Here is a 9,398-nt window from a genome sequence, read left to right on the forward strand (position 1 = left end):
TGTCCCTATAAAATCTGGTCACCCTACACAGTGAGAGACTCAAGAAGCTTGATCTATTCAGCTTAACAAAGAGAAGGTTGAGGGATGACTTGTTTACTGTCCATAGGTATTTCCCTGGGGAACAAATATTTAGTAATTGGCTTTTCAGTCTAGCAGAGAAAGGTCTAACATGATCCAGTGGCTGGAAGTTGAAGGTAGACATTCAGATTGGAAATAAGGCATACACATCACAGTGAGAGTAATTAATCATTGGAACAATTTACCCAGGGTGGTGATAGATTCTCCATCACTGACCATTTTTGAATCACGATGGGATGTTTTTCTTCAAAGACCTGCTCTAGGAATGATCTGGGGGCAGTTCTCTGGCCTGTGTCATGCAGGGGATCTGACTAGATGATCACAGAGGTCCCTTCTGGCCTTGAAATCTATGAAGCTAAGAGTGGGGAGCTGCCTAAACCAGCCAATAGGAAATGCTGAGGAGAGGGGTGTGGCCTAAGCCCTACCCCCAAAGGGAATTCGGTATCTATCTCTACTTGGGAACACTTAAATAGTCATTGGAGCAGAGTTTAGACCCCGGGTCTCCCAGTTGGGTGCCCTAACCACTCGGCTAGAGACAGTGGTGTAGTCCAAAATCGGAAGGTACTGGAATGCCACTAAAATATTGATTTTCATAAACATGAATTATACAAATTCACATTTTATTTGTCTACTGAATTTCTGGTGCAGTAATACTTGGCTAAACCAGGCCTGGCTGGAGACAGGCTGGCTGTCCAAAATAACAAGGTATTGGATTTTCTTTTTTTTAATTGTGTACACAGGGGTCGGCAACATTTGGCACACGGCTCGCCAGGGTAAGCACCCTGGCAGGCCAGGCAAGTTTATTTACCTGCTGACGCAGCAGGTTCGGCCAATTGCGGCCCCCACTCGCTGCGGTTTGCCATCCCGGGCCAATGGGGGCGGCGAGAAACCGCGGCCAGCACATCCCTCGCCCGCGCAGCGTCAGCAGGTAAATAAACTGGCCCGGCCCGCCAGGGTGCTTACCCTGGCGAGCCGCGTGCCAAACGTTGCCGACCCCTGGTATACACGCGCACACACACACAACTATATTAGCTATTCAATTCATTTTAACTGTTGAAATCATTATGCTGAAATGCCATTAATGTGTACACAGCACACTATGTAAAAGATCTAAAGCTAGACAGTACAGTGAGAGAAACCCAATGAATGCGTAGCACGTTTTCTTTTTACTTTAGCCTATAGGCTAATGAAAATACAAAATAAATCATGCTGCTGCACTATAGACATTACTCTATCAGGTGGAAATAATAAAAGTTTATTTTAAATTGAAACTAGCTAGTAGGTTACACAAGTAACACAAAATACATCAAGGCATAACAGGGGCTGAAGTAGCAAAGGCCTGCTGTAATGCATTTATCTAATTTCTACAAGTATTTCCACAAAGTGTCTTTCTCCATCTTGTAATTTATGTGTCTGTGAATCAGAGGGAGAACAAGGATGTCTGAGCCAAGTTCTGGCACAGCTGAGAGGATGCCACATGGAAAATGAAGGGCCACGGAGCCTGCTAAACATGAGCAATGACATATGCGGAATAAGCCGCTTGCTACATTTGCCATTCACAATCATAGTCATGTGGCTAAATCCACGCTCACACTCAGCCGTGCTGCATGAAATCACACACGTGGAGCTGAACAGAGGTTTCAGCTGAGCTGGCACTTCTGACCAGTATAGTCAAGAAAGTCACGCTAGGCATTGACTATTCCAAATCGGTTGCACAGCTGCCCTACCTCCTTTTCACTTTATCTAAGAATAATGGGTCACTACAAAAAGTAATTTTCCCTCTGCTGATACTCACACCTTCTTCTTGTTCTTTCTTGGTTTCAGGTGACCGGCAGTAAAGCGTATACAGTTTGTCAAAGAATTCCAAGTGATTTACAGCTCTTACTTCACTTAACGTTTCAGCAGCTGCCAAATCCAACCTGTGATTCACACACTACCTCGCTAGAACATTTGGGTACTTCTTCACAATACAGCTCGCTACGCCAGAGTTCTTCCGAAGCATAACACTAGCACCACCACTCGCAAATACTACAAGAGTAATTGTAATCAGAATTCGATTTATTGAGGCATTTCAGCTCACAATCTACAGTGCCTGAAGCCGTCTGACGTGGAAGTGCAATCAGATCAAGAAACATGAAGTGAGGATAATCATCCTTCAAAGTGTCACATTTTAAATAGATTCTAACTGTTGATTCATTGCTCAGAGTAGTTGATTCATCAACAGACATGGCTATCTTTCCGTCACTCTCCGGCATCTGAGCACACATTCGTCATTTGCAAGGCTTTCGGTGCATTGCAGATGAGATAGGGTCTAGCATGTCTGTAGCACTGAATTGTGAACACAGACCGATACCAATATCTACACCATGCAGTATGTGGAATTCAGTTAAATCGGGACGATCCGAGTAGGGTCTGCCATGTTTAGCAATGTAATATGCCATTCCCTTTACCTGCACAGTTGTGTCAAGTTCTGATTTTGTCATGTTAACCACTTCATCTTCAAAAGTTGAGGTTTCTGCTTCTGTTGAAAGCTGTAAAGCTACCTGCAGTTGAATCTTTGTGTTCCTTTATCTTCATTGGCAGAGATGTTAATCTGGACTCTCAGCTAGGTCCATAAGGAGAAACAGAAAACTACCACCACCCTACTGCTATGGAGAGACCCTGATGAAACTTTGCTACCGTTAAGGCATCCAAGCTTACCATCATGGCAGGACAACCAAGGATAATCCCTCTTCTTCAGCATCCACTAACCAGAATTCATGCCAGCTGGTCTTTGGCTGTTGAAGGGTAATCTTCACAGTTCGTTCTCACTGCAATAGCCACCTCAGTGAACTCCATTACAGGAAGAGCTCTGTTTTTGTGTTTGTGTCTGCAGTCGAAGCACGGCTGCTACTGTCTTCGTCAGCACCTTTAGCCTTCTCAAAGAAGTAGTTAGGAAGAGAAGAATTTCCTAATGCTCTTTTCACTGCATCAGAGGACTGCTGGCTGTAACAGACAGTTGTGCCGGAGATGTGAATCATGTCATTTAGCTTGCCTACTATGTGCGTTCTGGCTCGATTACAATATTGTTGTCTGGTGTTGTTTCACATCTTTATTAATGACCTGGATGTAGATAGAGAGAGCAAACTGGTCAAGTTTGCAGATGACACAAAGCTAGGAGGAGTCACCAATACTTTAGAGGAAAGAGCTAAAATTACGAGGGATCATGGTAAATTGGAGGACCGGGCTATAGACAACAAAATGAAATTCACCAAAGACAAATGTGAGGTGCTACATTTAGAGAAGAAAAATCAAATGCACAGATACAGAATAGGGGATAACCAGCTTGGCCGTGGCACTTCTGAGAAGGATCTGGGAGCTGTGGTCGATCACAACCTCAGCATGAGTCAGCAATGCGATGCTGTTGCAAAAAAAAGCAAATGCAATTTTAGGTTGCATTAACAGAGGTATAGCATGCAAGTTATGGGAGGCGATAGTACTGCTCTACTCAGCACTGGTTAGGCCTCAGCTGGAGGACAGTGTCCAGTTTTGGTCACCAATGTCTAGAAAGGATGTGGAGAAACTGTAATGGATCCAGAGGCGAGTAACAAAGATGATCAGAGGGATGGAACACAAGCCATACGAGCAAAGGCTGAAGGAACTGGCTATGTTTAGTTTGGAAAAGAGGAGATTAAGGGGGGACTTGATAACGGTCTTCAGACTTGGAAGGCTGCCATAAAAAAAAGATGGAGAAAAGTTGTTCTCTCTTTCCACAGAGGGCAGGACAAGAGGCGATGGGGTCAAACTACAGCACAGCAGATGTAGATTAAACCTCAGGAAAAGCTTCCTAACGGTAAGAAGAGTAGGACGATGGGACAGACGCCTAGGGAGCTTGTGGAAACTCCTTCGCTGGAGGTTTTCAGAAGGAGGCTGGAGCCATCTGTCTGGGGTGGGTTAGACACAACAAGTCCTGCCTCGTGGCAGGGCGCTGGACGAGCTGACCCTGCGCTCCCTTCTCACCCTGTGGTTCTAGGAGTGCTGCTGAATAGCACCAGGAGAGCGTTTCGGCGTGTTCCGGCTTGACTATAGCACTGGCTAGAGTCACGCTCTCTCTCTTCGGCCCAATGACTATACCCAGTGGGAGACTGAGAGACACCCTCAGGCAGTGACGGGGACACACGGCGCTCCTTCCCTTGCTGCAGGGGCTGATACTTACAGCCAAGGGGGCCTCTCTCTGAGAGACATGATGGTGGTGCAGCGGCTGCTCCTGCAGCGTGTTGAGCAGCTCCTTTAGGACCTTTCCTGTGGTCTGGCAGTGGGATGCCAGCATCCGCCACATCTCCGCAGCAACGCTGCAAAGGGAGAGAGCCAACGGCACTTGGTCAGAGCCCGGTCAGCCTCCTGCACCACGCCCCCCCCGGCACCGGCACCCTGCTGGGTCTCCTTGCACCAGCCAGCTCTTTGTTGCCCTCCCGCTGCTGCTGGTGCAGGCTGCCTGGGGACCGGGTCTGAGTGTCAGCCCCAGGGGAGGCTGAGGGATGCCATACAGGGTTTTGCAGGCTGGTCTGTCTCCAGGGCAAGCCAGCCTGCAAAACCCTCCAGGAGAAGCAGCAGCTCTGCAGGGAGAAGGAGATCTCTGGAAGGTTCTGCACTCCCCTGTCCCTGGCAGCGGAACCAGTCCGGGGGACCCGGAGCGCAAGCGACGGCAGCCCCAGCCCCGTACCTGTCACATGACAGCGAGCAGCCCAGCAGGGTTCTGACCACCTCCTCGCTGTACTGGTTGCCCAGCACGAGAAGGGTCCTGAACAGCTCCTTCCGGGACAGCGGCTCGCTGATGGAGTCCAGGTTCTTGTAAATGCTCATCACAGCCTCCGACACCTGGAAGGGAAATGAGGAGATGGGGGCCTCGGCTTCCTCGCACTGCTATTGATCTGGGGTGCCAGGGACCTGCTGCACCTGAAAGCCATCTGCCCTCCCAGATCCTCTTTGCCAGCCCCAGACCTAGAGCACAGGACCAGTTCCCAGCCTATCGATTCATAGACTGCAAGGCCACAAGCGGCCATGGTGATCACCTAGACCAGGGGTCTCAAACTCAAATGACCACAAGGGCCACATGAGGACTAGTACATTGGTGTGAGGGCCGCATTACTGACACCTCCCCCCCGCCGCCCTCGGCCCCACCCCCACTCCACCCCTTCCATGAGGCCCCACCCCTGCCCCGCCTCTTCCCACCCCTTCCCTGCCCCCATTCCAACCCCTTCCCCGAAATCCCCACCCCAACGCCGCCCCCTCCCTGCCCCCAGGGGGTACAGGAGGGCTGTGGGGTGTGGCAGGGGCTCAGGGCAGTGGGTTGGGGTGTGGGGTGCAGGAGGGGTGAGGGGTGTGGCAGGGGGTCAGGGCAGGGGATTGGGGTGCAAGAGGGGTGCAGCAGGGGGCTCAGGGCAGTGGATTGGGGTGCAGGAGGGGTGCAAGGTGCGTCAGGCGGCTCAGGGAAGGGGGTTGGGGTGCAGGAGGGGTGTGGGGTGCGACAGGGGCTCAGGGCAGGGGGTCGGGGTGCGGCGGGGGCTCAGGGCAGTGGGTTGGGGTGCAGGAGGGCTGTGGCAGGGGGTCAGGGTGCAGGATGCGGCAAGGGGTTCAGGGCAGGGCGTTCGGCTGCAGGAGGAGTTCGGGGGGCGGGCTCTGGCCTGCCCTGCCCCGCCCCCACGCTGCTCCGGGATGTATGTATTGCTGTTGCTTCAGGCACCGCCCCCAGCATCTCCCATTGGCCGGGAATGGGGAAACGCGGGCAATGGGAGCTGCTGGGGGCGGTGCCTGAAGCAACATCAACACACACAGCAGTGTGCCCCCTCTTCTCCATGTTCCGGCCGCTTCCCGGCACGGCGCGGGGGCAGGGCAGGCAGGCAGGGAGTCTGCCCTGCCCCGGTGCACGTCGGGCCAGAGCCGCTCTAGGTAAACGCTGGGGGAGGGCAGGAGCGGGGGCTGCGAGGGGCTCGCGGGCTGCAGAAAATTACCTCGCGGGCCGCATGTGGCCCATGCGCCGTGTGTTTGAGACCCCTGACCTAGACTGACCCCCCCTCCCCCCCACATTGCACAAGCCAGAGACCTGCCCCCCAATAACACCTAGAGTCTCCCACGGATGGGCTCCCCCAGCAGGGTGTTCTCACTGCGGCTCTTACCCTCTCCAGCCTTGGGCCGGGGACCATCAGGATCTCATGCAGCATGTGCCTGGCCACCACCGAGTCATGGACGCTGGTGTCTCTCATGCTATCAATAGCAGTGCAGAGGAAGTCCATGCGCTCGGATCCGTTGAGGTACTTCCCAAACATCTGAAACAAACCCGCCAGTGAAACCACTTTTGCTGCCCAGCGCGGTTCCAGTCAGTCACTGGCCCAGCCAGGAGTGCAGGCAAACCCCACTCTGCCGGGACAGGGCTGGGTTACTGCACCTGGGCAGCACAGTATCCAGTCAGCAATCAGGAACTGCCGTGCATGGCAGAGGCCAGCCGGGCAGTCCACGGGGGCACAATACTGCACAGCACGGATACACTCTCTAGTTCTCAGCAGGGGCTGGCACTGGTGCACAGATGCAATGATGCCTTTTGTTGCATTAATCTCTGGGGAAGCTCCCACCACGCCTGACAAGGAGCTGGGATCAGGTTTGGATGAGCCCCAGTGCATCTTGGGATGTGGCATGTAGGGAGGCATATTGGGCTGCATTAGTAGAAGCATTGCCAGCAGATTGAGGGAAGTGATTATTCCCCTCTATTCGGCACTGGTGAGTTCACATCCGGAGTATTGCATCCAGTTTTGGGCCCCCCACAAGAGAAAGGATGTGGACAAATCGGAGAGAGTCCAGCAGAGGGCAATGAAAATGATTAGGGGCCTGGGGCACATGACTTATGAGGAGAGACTGAGGGAACTGGGCTTATTTAGTCTGCAGAAGAGAAGAGTGAGGGGGGATTTGACAGCAGCCTTCAACTACCTGCAGGGGGTGGGGGGTTCCAAAGAGGATGGAGCTAGGCTGTTCTCAGTGGTGGCAGATGAGAGAACAAGGAGTAATGGTCTCAAGTTGCAGTGGGGAAGGTCTAGGTTGGATATTAGGAAAAACGATTTCACTAGGAGGGGGGTGAAGCACTGGAATGGGTTATCTGGGGAGGTGGTGGAATCTCCATCCTTAGAGGTTTTTAAGGCCTGGCTTGACAAAGACCTGGCTGTGATGATTTAGTTGGGGTTGGTCCTGCTTTGAGCAGGGCGTTGGATTAGATGATCTCCTGAGGTCTATGATTCTATGAGGTAGAGTGGGCCATAGGCAGGGCTCTGGCCCAGATGAATGGGCTCAGTCACACGCCTGGGTCTGTCCCTTCCCCCGACTCCTAGGGTGTTAATTTCTGACTCCTGATAACTCTGCGCACAACAATCCCGTGAAGCACTGACTGTACTTACCCATGTGATATCGCTAGTGTTGGTGAACAAGGTGTCCCAGGAGCCGTACAAGGTTTGCCTGTCCTTGAGGAGCTGCCGATGCTCTTCACTGTTCCCCAGTGGCATAGCTATAAAGGGAAGGGTGTAACAGCTGACCTGTGTACAGTACTATAAAATCCCTCCTGGCCAGAGCCCCCAAAATCCTTTTCCCTGTAAAGGGTTAAGAAGCTCAGGTAACCTGGCTGGCATCTGACCCAAAGGACCAATAAGGGGACAAGATACTTTCAAATCTTGGCGGGGGGAAGGCTTTTGTTTGTGCTCTTTGTTTAGGAGTTCGTTCGCTCTTGGGACTGAGAGGGACCAGACATCAATCCAGGTTCTCCCCATCTTTCTAAACAAGTCTCTCATATTTCAAACTTGTAAGTAAAAAGCTAGGCAAGGCGTCTTAGTTTTACTTTGTTTTCTCAACTTGTAAATGTACCTTTTACTAGAGTGTTTATCTTTGTTGCTATGCTTTGAACCTGAGGCTAGAGGGAGGTCCTCTGAGCTCTTTAAGTTTGATTACCCTGTAAAGTTATTTTCCATACGGATTTTACGGAGATGATTTTTACCTTTTTTCTTTAATTAAAAAGGTAATTAATTTCTTTTTAAGAACCTGATTGATTTTTCCTTGTTTTAAGATCCAAGGGGTTTGGATCTTGATCCACCAGGAGTTGGTGGGAGGAAGGAGGGGAATGGTTAATTTCTCCTTGTTTTAAGATCCAAGGGGTTTGGATCTGTATTCACCAGGGAATTGGTGAAGGTCTCTCAAGGCTATCCAGGGAAGGGAATTAGCTTTGGGATGGTGGCAGCAGACCAGACCTAAGCTGGTAGTTAAGCTTAGAAGTTTTCATGCAGGCCCCCACATTTGTACCCTAAAGTTCAGAGTGGGGAAGCAGCCTTGACAGCCACCATCATTGAGGCTGAGCCAGGGAGGGGAAACAGACAGCAGGCAATATAAATCAGATGTTCGGTTAGCAAACGGGAGTTTTGCAAGAAAGTTTAGAGAGGGTGTGTGAGAGACAAGTACATCTAACAACCATACTGTAAACTCAGGCCAATAACCCCCTCCCCAAAAACAAAACTAAACAAACTAACCCCCCTGGAAGAGTAAAAATAAACCAGGCAGAAGGGCAGCAGCAGCATGGGGCTCGCCAGTTGATTGCACTGAATGCAGCATGTATGATTACCAGCCCTATGGGCAGGTAGCATATGTGGGCATTTGGCCCAAGGAGCTACTGGCCCTCGGAGACCAGGAGGCCAGAGGGGCTGAACTGGTGGAGCCAAGGAAGACAGCGAGGTACATAGAGGAGACTTTTAGGGACACAGTAGAGTGGTCCCACCCCCAGTCTGACAGCCTCTGTGCTGCTGAGGAGGGTGAAAGTTTCGGGGAAGGAGAACATCGAGCTAGAGCAGAGGGAGACGATCCCATAGTTGGGACCCACCTTCCAGAGGAAGTCATGATGTCCTCTCAAATTGAGGTAGGAACCCCAGTTACAAAGAAAAGCCTGGTAATAATAATGGGGGATTCAATCAATAGACATATAAGCAGTTTGGTTTGTGATGGCTGGGAAAACCACATGGTAAATTGCCTGCCTGGTGCAAAGGTTGCAGCTCTCACGAGACATCCAGACAGACTTATGTGCCCTGTGGTATGTAACCTAGCGTTTAAATCGGCCTCTGTATGAGATAGCTAATGTGACAGTGAATTTTAAAAAAGTCTCCAGATGTGATCCCTGGTAAGCCTGACTTCAGTACCAGGCAAATTGTTGAAACTATAGGAAAGAACAGAATTATCAGACACGTCGGTGAACACAATTTGTTGGGGCAGAGTCAACATGGCTTTTGTAAAAGGAAATCATGCTTCACCAATCTACTAGA

Source organism: Malaclemys terrapin, chromosome 4 (genome assembly GCF_027887155.1).
Source record: "Malaclemys terrapin pileata isolate rMalTer1 chromosome 4, rMalTer1.hap1, whole genome shotgun sequence".
Taxonomy (NCBI): domain Eukaryota; kingdom Metazoa; phylum Chordata; order Testudines; family Emydidae; genus Malaclemys; species Malaclemys terrapin.